Source organism: Vipera berus, assembly GCF_964194415.1.
Source record: "Vipera berus genome assembly, chromosome: 10".
In the NCBI taxonomy this organism is placed as follows: Eukaryota; Metazoa; Chordata; class Lepidosauria; order Squamata; family Viperidae; genus Vipera; species Vipera berus.
This window is the reverse complement of record NC_138213.1, coordinates 4,107,095-4,120,611: the sequence shown is the minus strand read 5'-3', so window position 1 is coordinate 4,120,611 and position 13,517 is coordinate 4,107,095.

Genomic DNA, 13,517 nt, shown 5'->3' with positions numbered 1-13,517 from the left:
CTGAAGAGGATGAAGGGGAAAGAGACCCAAGTATTAGTAAGGTAGGGGGGTCCTTGACGCTCTGAGTTTGGAGGTTTTCTTGCAGACATTGCATGACCCAAACTAGGTAACAGCATCAGCGCTACTTCAGGCCACGAAACATCTGCCAGAGAAGAACCAGGCTCAGAGACCACCAAGGATCCCCTCATTTCAACCCTCAGCTACAAATATGCTCCTTGATTGGCTGCACTTCCTGTTCCTTGGTAATTAAAGCTGGGAAAGTTGCATTTTCAAGAGGGAATTTGGAGAGGACAATTGGGAAGCTCAGAGCCCCCAAAAGCCACAGATCGAGGCTGTGCTTAAACAACTTTTTCCATTACTGTCAAGTACCACAAAGTAGTGAAATCTGTGGATTCCAGCCTTCGGGCCTCTATTGTGCAAGAACTCCCCTTTCCACCTCTTTTTATTATTATTATTAAATTTGCACTCAGTGGGAACCAGCCAGAGATCCGGATCTCCAGCAAGTGTTAGGCTGATTTTCATAGGAATTGGGTTTGTGTTTTTTTAAGGAGGGCAAAATAACAACAATAATAATAAAGCGAAGGCCCCACCACACCTCATTCTGCATGGAAATAAGCTTCTTCTTCTTTTTTTAAGAGACGGAGGGAATGGCGGGGAGGGGGAGAGAAAACTGACCGGTGATTCCCATTGATAGTTTTCCCCAAGTATCCTGATTCAGCACATTGAGGGGGAAAAAAGCAGAGATTATCCCCTTCTGTTCCAAGAACTTAAAGGCTGAGCCCCCCCCCCCGCCACATTGCCCTAATGCCAGGCCCAGATTATGATAACAAGATCACGCTCAGTTATTAAAAACAAGTGTTGAAATTTTTCTCATGTCACTTTCCATCTAGGTTGCCCTCCCTCCCCTCCCCCTGCCCACCTTGGCCGGGGAGGATGGGGACAGAGGGGGGGGCTGTTTTGCAAAGACCCCTCTGAATGCCAGCAAGGAGAGGAAGCTCATTTTGAAAGGCACCGCTTTGAACGGGATTCATGAGGTATTTGCATAAGAAGATTGGGATAAAAAGAAAAGGGCCACTGTTGCATCTGGTCATTAATATGGCTGCAAATACAACACATTGTAAGCCTATTGAAGGGGCACAAAAGGCTCGGATGCGAGGACAGTGATCCCATTGCCATTGTTAACATTTGAATCCAAGTAATATGTTCTCTCTAGGAGTACAGTTGTTACAATTAGACATATTTTCCAGGACGGCATAAAGAGGGAATAGCGATCTGAATGACAATTTAAGAGAGAAGGAGATTTTTTTATTTTTTATTTTTTATTTCTTTTAAAAAAACAGGCTTTGCGGGACCAGATTTTTTTTAAAAAAAATAATTTTTTTTTTGAAAGCTCTGATTCATTTCTGACATGAAACTCACAGCTCATTAACAGGCATACGATCAACACACAACACTCCCCAAAATACTATAAATAAAAATAAATAAAACATAGTTGTTCAAAGAATGCAGGCTGCTCCGGATGGAGCTTCTTCAAGTATGAAAAGGTTTTGGAAGTTCTTTTCTGTAGAACAAAGCAGCCGGTTTTTTGCAAAAAAAAAAAGGATAGCTTTTATACAAGGGGCACTTCCTTCCTTCCTTCCTTCCTTCCTTCCTTCCTTCCTTCCTTCCTTCCTTCCTTCCTTCCTTCCCTCCCTCTCCTTTTTTCCTCCCTCCTTCCCTCTCCTTCCTTCCTTCCTTCCTCCCTCCTTCCCTCCCTCCCTCCCTCCCTCCCTCCCTTTTCTTCTCACAAATTTTTTTGGAAATTTCCTAATTTTCTAAACTAAAATTCAAACCATTTGCCAAAATGCTGTAGCACCTGCTCTGGAATAGGGAGGCTCATAAAAAAAATCCACAAATATATTATTTGTGTGTGTGTGTGTGTGTGTGTGCGCGCACCCCCCCACACACGTATATACAGTATTTACAGGCCAAAACCCAGAATTGCCCGTGAAGGGGTGGGGGAAATAAACCATAGCCCTTGATCTCACCTTCTCCCCTCCCCCCCTCCTAGATTTGTTTTATCTAGCTGGGAACGATGGCTGCAGATTAACCTCCTCCCATTTTGAGATAAGCAGGAGTCCTGTTTATTTGTCAGCTCGTGTGAAACATGATTTTGGCAACGCCCGCAATGCCTCTCTGCCTTCTGTTCCCACAATAAAAGCATTGTTCGGAGGAGCAGTCAAAAACCTCTGGGTGCAGAAGGAGGGCCGAGCGTGTTTCATGCCCTGCTTCAGCCCTCTCCCCCTGCTTTTTTATTTCATTTCATTTTTTTTTTTACTTTCCATCCCTCGGAGAAGACATCAAAGACCCAAGATGTATCCTCTTTTGTCTCCCTCGCTTTCTGAGTCTCAACATGTGGTTTTTTTGCAGGCCCAACCCCAGCACCTTTTAACCTATTCTGTTCAGCTTAAGCCTTAACTCCATCTGAACATTAGGGAAACTATAGTAACCAATAATCTGCCTGCCACACAATAGAAGCTATGTATCTTGTCACACAAGAGTTGTTCATGATCACCATTCTAGACAAGTTTCTTTACAGGGCCAGGGCTGGGGGGGGGGGGAAACAGTCTTGCTGAAAAGTTGTCAAAATGGCTCTTTTCGGAGCATAGAAAAAGCAGAAATCTAGGCTGCTAATTTAACTTTAACCGGTTGGACCTCTCTCCCCCACGCAAAAAAAAAAAAAAAACATGGACTCCGATACACACCTATGCCTGCCTTTGACTGTTGCAAACAAGGATTATATTTTGCTTTCTTTGGGGTTTCTGGTTGCTTTCAACTTCATAAAAATAGATTCCCAGCCTGTTTTGTAGAGAATGATGTGCAGATTGTCTGCTGGGTTAACGGTGACTTCCTCTGTTGGCCAACTGGGTTAAGCATTGCTTCTCATCTAGGATACTCAAAGAAGGAATAGTTTCGTGAGCAGGGTGGTTTTGCAAAGGGGCTCGAAAGTACTGAAGCGAAATACATGACAAAAATTTAAAACATAAAATTGGAATGAAAACCTAAGATAGTCTCATCAGGAATCATTCCACAAACCATAAATGAAAAGTATCACAGTTTACAAGTTATGGGTTGGCAGCTGCAAGGGGAAAAAAAGGATAGTTAGCAAATATCACTTTGGCTATGAGTTAGAAAGAAGACAAAGTCTTAGAGATTCACCACTTAAGACCAACTGGCATCTTTAATGCAGGGAATGAAGAATTTCCTCTATAGATAATGTATGTATGAATGCAGCCATAGTAGTGTGTGAACGATGACCTTTCCATCAGAATTACATTTGACAATTTCCATACATTAGTTCCATAAAATGACATTTCTTTGAATGTGACTTTGTAGCCCAAATTAATCAAATCATTGACACTGATGTTAACTAGCAATACAGATGCTAGCCAGTTATATTTTACATTTTTGAGAATATTTAAGTTGTTCCTTCCCCTTCCCCTCCTCCTCCTCCTCCTCCTCCTCCTCCTCCTCCTCCTCCTCCTCCTCCTCCTCTTCTTCTTCTTCTTCTTCTTCTTCTTCTTCTTCTTCTTCTTCTTCTTCTTCTTCTTCTTCTTCTTCTTCTTCTTCTTCTTCTTCTTCTCCTCCTCCTCCTCCTCCTCCTCCTCCTCCTCCTCCTCCTCCTCCTCCTCCTCTCACTTTCTAACATTAAATCAACACTGAAGAAGTTTGGAGAATGGAAGACTTTGTTGTACAAAACTCCATTCAAAAGGATCCAGCATCCCAGGCAACTGGCAACCATCTGCTTTTGGCCACTTGGCCTATTTGGTCATTTACTGGATGCCTATGAAGATCAAATGGGTTCAGATTTTTCTCCTTAACCAGCAGCGAAAAGAACATCAAAAAGGTGTAAATTTCATTTGCCCAGTTTTGATTAAGTCAAGCATGAAATGAAATGTAATACTCTCAAGTGGCCGAGGGTTTTAGGCCATTGATGGTGTTACTTCTGCTTCACAAAGCCCAATCAGTCGACAGCAAGTTGAACAAGCTAAAGAAGAGAGTTTTAGGGGAGCCAGATGGACGGTTTTGACTATGGTTGAAAAGACAGCTTAGTGCTGGCCTCTTCAAGCCAAAGCAAAGCAATGTGTGACATTCTGACTGTCGCCCCTCCCCAGCTTTTCTCCCTTCACCCCCTCCCAGCGGTAGCAGTCAGCCCTACATAATTCTGATTTAAAACTACCCCACAGAATGAACAACTAATGTTAGCCCACCTACCATTCATCAGATGTTGCCTAATAAACCTGAGGACAGCCAGAAATGCATTTATTTCAAAGAAGGTGAGGCCGATTTAATGGGTCCACTCACTCCTGGAAGTAGACGCCAGAGGTCTGTATGGATGTAATCAGAAAGTCAGCAAGCTAGAATTCATTTTGATTTGGCCAGAACTGATCTCAAGTTCTGGTAGAAATCTAACTAGGCTGTGGACATCACGGAAGTTTGACAAAAGTTGCATTTCAGAGTGTAGCCGTTTTCCTGACAAAATTCAAGCCAATCGCTTCTGTGATAAAGCTAAGGGAGATCTGCTAGTAATGGATAGTTTTATTGTGATAGGAGAGGCTTCCCTTTCTCTCTTTTTTTTTCTTAGACATTTCTCTCCCCCTCCCCCCCACACACACGCACATACAACATCACTCCTGCTTTCAACCCCTTTTTGCCATTACATCCCTATATTTAAATGCTCCCGGCCACTCTGGGTTTTTTTGAATAGAATCAAGTGGCTTTGATAAAGACTTAATAGAATCTTTAATACTTCTAACAGTCCACTCCCATTGAACTGCTTTAAGTAGATATTATGGTAGGACAAAGGACTAAATAGCTCAACATCAACCTTATTAGGCATGCGGGAAGGCCTCAACTGTTTTATGAGCCAGCCTATTGTTAGGACACTCCGCAGGTTGGCTTTAAATTGCAAATGAAACCCTGGAAGAGTAGGAAGGAATTGGGAGATTGTGGCCTTCCTTCCTTCCTTCCTTCCTTCCTTCCTTCCTTCCTTCCTTCCTTCCTTCCTTCCTTCCTTCCTTCCTTCTCTCTCTTTCTCTTTCTCTTTCTTTTCCCTTTCCCTTCCCTTCCCTTCCCTTTACCTTCTTCCTCCCAAAACAAAATATTTTTTCAGCTCTTCAAAAGAGCAAACCACTGCTGAAAGGCATCACTGCTGAAAAATCATCCGGACATATGATCCATCCACGGCATGAATCACGACTTCAGAGCCGAGCACCACACTCCAATTTCTTCTCTCTCTCTTCCCCCCGCCCCCGAGCTGTCAACTTCTCCGCTTTCGAACGTGACATCAGGATATAAAACAATATAATTTGCAAGGTTGAATAAGAGTACATAATACATAACTCTGCACTGGCCCAGATGAACAAATTGGAAAGGTTTTTCCAGCTGTCGGGGAATTAAAAATAATGATTCGGTCCAAAAACAAAGCAGAATGAAAAGCATCTCTGAAAAAAGATCATATATATATATCTATATCTATATCTATCTATCTATCTATCTATCTATCTATCTATCTATCTATCTATCTATCTATCTATCTATCTATATATATATATATATATATATATATATATATATCAAATGCTTGTTAACTATTTATATATATATATATATATAAACTACTTGTGTATATATATATATATATATATATATATATATATATATATATATATATATATATATATATATATATATACATATATATAAACTACTTGTATTTAAAATGCACAAAGGCTTACCCACTGGAAGGATGTATCCATGAATGAAGGGAAACAGCACACCATATTGCTGATGGAATCCCTCAGCCTCTGACTTCAAGAATAACTAAGCTGACAGCCATTTATTAAGAAATAGAGCTGATAGGGACAAGTTTATTAAAATTAATGATCAGTAAACTCCTTCAGCATCTCACTCCTTTGTCTTCTGTTGGCATGTGAATATGCCATCCAATATCTTCAAAGGGTTAATTAGGAAAAATAGGATCACCTTCCTGTGCATACTAGTGTGTTCCTTGGTCTCAATAGGTTGCATTAACAGAGGGAGAGTATCAAGATCACGTGAAGCATTAATACCACTTTACAACGCCTTGGTAAGGCCACACTTGGAATCCTGCATCCAGTTTCAGTCACCATGATGTAAAAAAGATGTCGAGACTCTAGAAAGGGTACAGAGAAGAGCAACAAAGATGATTGGGGGGCTGGAGGCTAAAACATATAAGGAACGGTTGCTGGAATTGGGTATGTGTAGTTTAATGAAGAGAAGGGTGAGGGGTGACATGATAGCAGTCTTCCAATATCTCAGGGGCTGTCCCAAAGAAGAGGGAGTCAAGCACCTGAAGGCAGGAGAAGAAACAACGGATGGAAACTAATCAAGAAGAGAAGCAACCTGGAACTAGGGAGAAACTTCCTGACAGTTAGAACAATTAACCAGTGGAACAACCTGCCTCCAGAAGTTGTGGGTGCTCCAACACTGGAAGTTTTTAAGAAGAGACTGGACAGCCATTTGTCTTGAAATGGTACAGGGTTTCCTGCCTGAGCAGGGGGTTGGACTAGATGACCTCCCTTCCAATTTCTTCATCATCATCATCATCATCATCATCATCATCATCATCATTATTATCCATAAGGATAATAAAATATAGGTAATCCTCGACTTACAACAGTACATTTAGTGACCATTTGAAGTTACGTCGGCACCAGAAAAAGTGACTTATGATTGTTTTTCACAATTATATGACCATTGCAGCATCCCAGTGGTCACATAATCAAAATTCAGACACTTGTCATGGACTCGTGCTTACGACCGTTGCAGTGTGCCGGAGGGGGGAAGGTCACGTGTCCCCACTTTTCTGACCTTCTGACATGCAAAGTCAATGGGGGAAGCCAGATTCACTTCATGACCAAACAGATGCAACGATTCATTTAACAACGGTGACAAGAAAATTCGTAAAATGGTGTGAAAAAAAAATCACGTTTCACTTAGCAACAGAAATTTGCCACGTTGTGGTCATAAGCCGTGGACTACCTGTAGTTAATTTATAGGAATTTTAACTACTTAATTTCAGAAATTGGGAGGGAAGTCTCATGAATGGTAGTGAGGGTGATTACGACGGCTTTGATATGTCAGAGATACCTATTTATTCCTTCTTAGAAATGAGCCTCTTATTAACCTCTCGTTATATTAAAACCCAAGTCTGTAGTTTGCTCTGCAGTTCCCCTTCCTTAAAACAACATGCATAACTTTATCTTCAAATTGATTTTATGTCCTTCTGAAAGAAGGTGGCCTAATCTGAGCTTTCTTAATCTACATTTTCACCCCAAACCTTTGGGGTTTATTGTGTGATAGTTGAAGCTTTGTTATCCTCTGCTGTTTTTTCTCCCCGGAGCTGAAACGGTGGGGGTGGGGGTCTTCCCCATTAATTTCTTCTAAGAAGATTATCAAGGACTTGTTTGCTGTTGTTTAACCAATCTATTTTTCTAATTTCTTTGTTTTTCCAATGTCTCTTACACTTTAATGCCTTTGATTGAATTCCAGACAAGAGATCAGGTTGACCAACCAACTCTCCCTGCTTTTTGAAGAGGGCAAAGGAGGAGGAAGCTGGATGGGAGGGAGAACTCAAAAATGATTAAAAAGATGCTTCAAATGATTTAAATGCTTTTTCACAGGTAGCCAGACAAAAGCCCCAACATCTGGATCTTTTTGAATTGCCGGAGTGGTTTTTTGTTTTGTTTTACAGCTTAATTATCTAGTGAGATCAACAAATTGGGCAACAAAAATGGAAATTATCTATCTATCTATCTATCTATCTATCTATCTATCTATCTATCTATCCATCCATCCATCCATCCATCCATCCATCCATCCATCCATCCATCTAACCATCTATCATATATCACCATCATCATAATCATCTAGCTATCTAGTTAGCTAGGTATCTAGCTACCATCTATCTATCCATCCATCCATCATCTAGCTATCTTTCATCTTCAACCGTGTATCCATCTATCCACCCATTGTCTATTTTTCACCCATCCATCAACCCATCATTCATCCATCCATCCATCCATCCATCCATCCATCCATAGATACATACATATATCTATCACCCATCATCCATCTATCCATCCTCTCCTTAAGAAATTGCTTCTCTGGAATAGGGTTGTTTCCTTGTTTTTATTGTTTTTGCCACTTTTAAGTATATGCCACCTAGAGTCTCATGGAGTTGGGTGGCCTTCTAATTACACAAATACACACACACACAAACACACACACACACACACAAACACTTTTGCATCTTTGTAACCTCCTAAATACATCCCTCACCAAATTGTCAGTCCTTAGAGACGCTATAAATATAGCAGAAAATTACAAGACCATTTGATAGAAAGAATCCAGGTTTCAATATTTTATTACAGTATTCATTTGTAAAAAAAAAGTCAGGTCATGACTACAAGGGATATCTGAATGGCTTCAAATCAAATCAAATCAAATCTTTATTACGGTCGTAGACCAGTAAAATTAAATGACTTCAAGAGTGAATTAAACTCTCCCAGCAGCTTCTTCCTACCAAGTATCCTTTGAGTTATTGAAGAGTTTTCAATCTTGTCCCCAAACTGAGTGACAATTAGTTGTCCAGCTGTGGCTGTCAAGTTTTGTAATCCAGTAGTCTGAAGGGCATTATTTAATGTAGGTTGCTTTTGAATTTGCACTATTAAACAACTCCTTGGTAAGGCTGGCTGTTTTATCTCCCATTGCTCTGAGAGTGGACTCGTAATCATTTATATCCAACTATTAAAACGTGTCTCTACCCTCCAGGCATTTAGGATGCCTTTACTTTTAAAATAAAATTCAAACGTCTTATGTTTATGAGCCTGTAGATGAAAGAGCCTTTAAACATTGATGGACTTTGGGGAAACGGTGGAGTTAGGCTGGTTGGTGTGTGTTCCATTTTGCACGGGTGTTCAGGAAACACAAATTAGATCTATTTGTACAGCATAATTAACTTTGTTATCATCATGTCAATCCATTTTTATGGATTCGTATCATACGCTGCAAATATAATCTGACCAAACTGGCAGATTTATACAACACACTCCCTACACGCATGCAAAAACTCTAACCAAGAGGGAGGTGAAGCCACCCTAGCACGTTCTGGGAATAGCGTAACCAGATCTTTTTTTTACTTAACCTTGATAAACATATGCAAACAGAACTCTTGCATGAATTTCCATTGAAATAAAAGTGGAAGGCATTTCTTTCTTTCTTTCTTTCTTTCTTTCTTTCTTTCTTTCTTTCTTTCTTTCTTTCTTTCTTTCTTTCTTTCTTTCTTTCTTTCTTTCTTTCTTTCTTTCTTTCTTTCTTTCTTTCTTTCTTTCTTTCTTTCTTTCTTTCTTTTCTTACTTGTATCTAATCTTCCTCTAGTTTGGCCAGTTGAGATGAGAGTCCTACATCAAGCTTAAGCCTACATCAAGCCACGATTCCACTATATGGGAAGCCGAAACCAAACCACATTCTTCCTTTTTCCTATTTTTAAGTTCCATTAATATCTACTGCAAGATGCCACAGTCCATCGAAACATACACAAGAGCAAATACAGATAGTCCTCGGCTTACAACCATTCATTTAGTGACTGTTCAAACTGACAACTTGACAGAAAAAAGGGACTTGTGATCCCTCTTCACACTTACGACCGTTGCAGCATCCCCATGGGTCACGCAATCAAAATTCAGACACTTTGCCACTGGCTCGGATTGATGACGGTTGCAGCGTCCCGGGGGGTGGAGGGTGGGTGGGTTGTTTCATGGGATCCCCTTTTTACGACCTTCCACCAAGCAAAGTCAATGGGGAAGCCGGATTCTCTTAACGACCGGGTGACTAACTTAACAACGGCACTGATTCACTGATTAAAAAAAGGTCTTCAAATGGGGCAAAACTCATTTAACAAATGACTCACTTAGCAGAAATGTTGGGCTCAGTTCTGGCCATAAGGTGAGGACTGCCTACATCTGCAAATTTAATTTTACTCCAAGAGGCTTTTCCAGGGAACCTCTGAGCGTGTATTACCATATTTTCCCCAAAATAAGCCCTAGCCTGATTTTTCAGGATGCTCGTAATATAAGCCCTACCCACAAAATAAGACCCAGTTAAGATGGTCAGCCAGACAGACGCATTTAGTACATCCATTGCAACATACAACGAACGTATTGAATTACCGTATTTCCCCGAAATAAGACCTAACTGGAAAATAAGCACTAATCTGTCTTTTGGAGCAAAAATTAATATAAGATCCAGTCTTATTTTTGGAGAACTACAGTATTAGACACAGTATTGCTGTGCCTGGTCTCAGGCCCATCTCTTTAAGCATCTCCTTCCAGAATTGTTGCGATCAAGCTGAACAAAAAACCAAGGTGAAGAGGCGTCTTTGATCCGATGGTTTCCGACAACCCAAGCTCAACCAGAATAAGCAAAGAGTCAAGTCAAATCTTCAGGGTCAAGCTCCAGAGTCAGTTTCCTGACCTAGGAAATCATGTACTGTGACAAGGGGTGACAAATGTGTGAACACGCAACGTGGGGGCTAAGTGTGTGGCGTTACAAACTATATTCATAGTTCGTAAGGTGACACTCTTGCTGATGCAGGAGGTAGAGGAGCCAAGGAAGGCCGGTTTCTTGGAAGATCTATTTCCTTTGATACCGGTTTTCAAAAATGCACTTTAAAAAAAATAAAAATAAAACAAAGGGCATTGCATTCATTGGAGGAGTGAGTGGGGAGTTCTTATCATTTGCAAATGATAAATTGTTTACAAGCACTCGCTGCAAACAGGGTGGTTTGACAGATGCAAACAGATAAGTACAAGCTTAGTGTCCCTCTCCTCTTCCCATCCTGAACTGGTTCACTTGAAGCAGACTCTTTTCTTTTCTTTCTGCTTCCAAGCTCAGGGTGGCGAAAAAGTCACCCGTTTATTGATGTCTACAACTGAGACTCTAATTATGTATTTACGGAGGACTCCGCGGATTTGCAAATCTTGCTCTCTGATTCTATAATGGAACAAATTTGTGTTAATCCCCCTCTGCTGAGATACCTGGAGAAGGACTGACCTTTATCTGGTACTTAAAACAGAGGCAATAACTGGAAATCATTTCCCATTTCGTTTCCAATCATATGAAAGGAAATGGGAGAAAAGATTGTTGAGTCTGTTCTTTTCTCTTGCACGCTCTTTCTCTGTTCTTATTTATTTTCAGGAGACAGCCGGATAAATGTGGGTGTTGCACACGGATGATGTTTTTTAGGGGGCGCTAGTGGTGGTTTATTGGGAAGAGCTATCAAATTAATCCTGGCTGCGGAAATTAAGTGGACAGGGTCACAGAAGTGGCTGAATAGGAAAAAGGAGATAGATTTCCTGGAGCCAGCGAGATGCTAATGCTACAGAATAAACTGTTGAGACTTTGGGAAAAGTGCAGAGAAGAGCAGCTAAGATAATTAAAGGCCTTGAAGACTGAAAGATATGAAGAACGACTGCAGGAATTCTCAGGAAATTTCTCCTTAGTTCTGGGTTGCTTCTCTCCTTGATTAGTTTCCATCTGTTGCTTCTTGTCCTGCCTTCAGGTGTTTTGGAGAATAGCTTGACTCCCTCTTCTTTGGGGCAACCCCTGAGACACTAGAATGAAGATGACTTCATATCAAATGTCTGCTACATTTGGCCAGTTAGCTAGAATTTCAAGCTGTTGCAGATGGGATCTCCCGGGAGGATAATCAAGGCAAGTCCAATCCCTGTTGACTTCTGCTTCCCAGTTTTTAATGACCCATTGTCTTTAACACTAGCTTTTGTGCAATTTGGCGTATGGGCGGTACATTTGTCTCCTCCTTCTTTCCACATTGTTCCTCATTTCTACCGAACCCCTTCATTCCTCTCTTTGGCTCTGTTGTAAGCCATCATCCATAACTTCTCTTTCCTTAAGTTTGCCCCCTCCCCATTGCCCACTTAATTAATATTGATGGTGGTTAAGGACTCGAATGGGAGTGTGTTCTTTTTATTGAAACTCCAGGGCATCTTATTTCAGCCTCCATTTTGACTTCAGTTCTGCTGCAAAGTCACTCCCTGTCCCAAGTCTTCTTCTGAGGGCCTTCTAGCTGTCTGTTCCTCTCCAGCTGAAGCCCGCTGGGTTTGACGGATGAGGATCTGGAGCCCTGGAGATGTTTGGCTTTGTAATTTCATCCTTGAGTTTTGTGATTACCAACAGGACAACTTTTTTAATTTGCTCTTTTGTCTCGATTCTCCCGGCTGACACTCTGCTCCGTGAGCTAGGCGTTTTAATCAATCACCTAGATAATCAAATGTCAGTTGGCTATCTGCTCGGTGTAATTACTTTTGCAATTAAAAATCAACCTCGAGTTGCCTGGTCTAATTAGAGGGATGGCCAGATTTTCGCCGAGATTGATTTTTTAATAAATATTGACTTAAAACGCCATCATCTCATCATATTCTTTTTTTTCTTCTTTCATTTTCTTTGTACCAAAAAATCAAAACAAATGGAAGGAAGGAATGGGCAAAATGACTTCCAAGGTTTTTTCCACCAGTTCAGACACCACAAAGTTGTGTGTTGCAGGACTTCGGCTTATTTCTCTCTTTACTGCTTCTAATAACCCTCAAAAGGGAGCATACATTTACTTGCAGTTAGCCTTTATATGGACTTTGGAGGAAGGAGAGAGAGACAGAAAAAAAACCTTTTAGATGGTCCCTATATATGAGTCCTGAATTAAAACACTGCATTTCCAGTATCAGACAGATAGAATCCATAGGATTGGTTCTGCTGTAGATGACTACAGAAGAGGGAGAGCCTACATTTTTTTCTTCATTGATAATGTATTCATAATATTAGTTATTAACTTAAGTGTGGGAGACAGGATCAAAAAGAGAAAATTATGCCATTAAAGCAAATGGGATAATTTCCTTCCTTCCTTCCTTCCTTCCTTCCTTCCTTCCTTCCTTCCTTCCTTCCTTCCTTCCTTCCTTCCTTCCTTTCCTCCCTCCCTCCCTCCCTTCTGCCCATCCCTCTCTCCCTCCCTCTCTCCGCCTCTCCCCCCTCCCTTCCTCCCTTCTGTTCCTTCCTTCCTTCCTTTCTTTCCTCCCTCCCTCCCTCCCTTCTGCCCATCCCTCTCTCCCTCCCTCCCTCCCTTCCTTCCTCCCTCCCTCCCTCCCTCCCTCCCTTCCTTCCTTCCTTCCTTCTGCCCATCCCTCTCTCCCTCCCTCTCTCCCTCCCTCCCTCCCTTCTGTCCCTTCCTTCCTTCTGCCCATTCCTTCCTCCCTCCCTCCCTCCCTTTTAAAATCTATTTTGCCACCCTGTGGTTGAAAACACACGGGGGATGGCAGAGAGAAAAAGAGACCTGAGGAATGCAAGTGATAGCCGGCTAAATAAAGACAGAAGGGTCAGTGCAGGTTTGCCAATCAGCCGTCTCTTTTATTCTGATTACTTGTAAGACA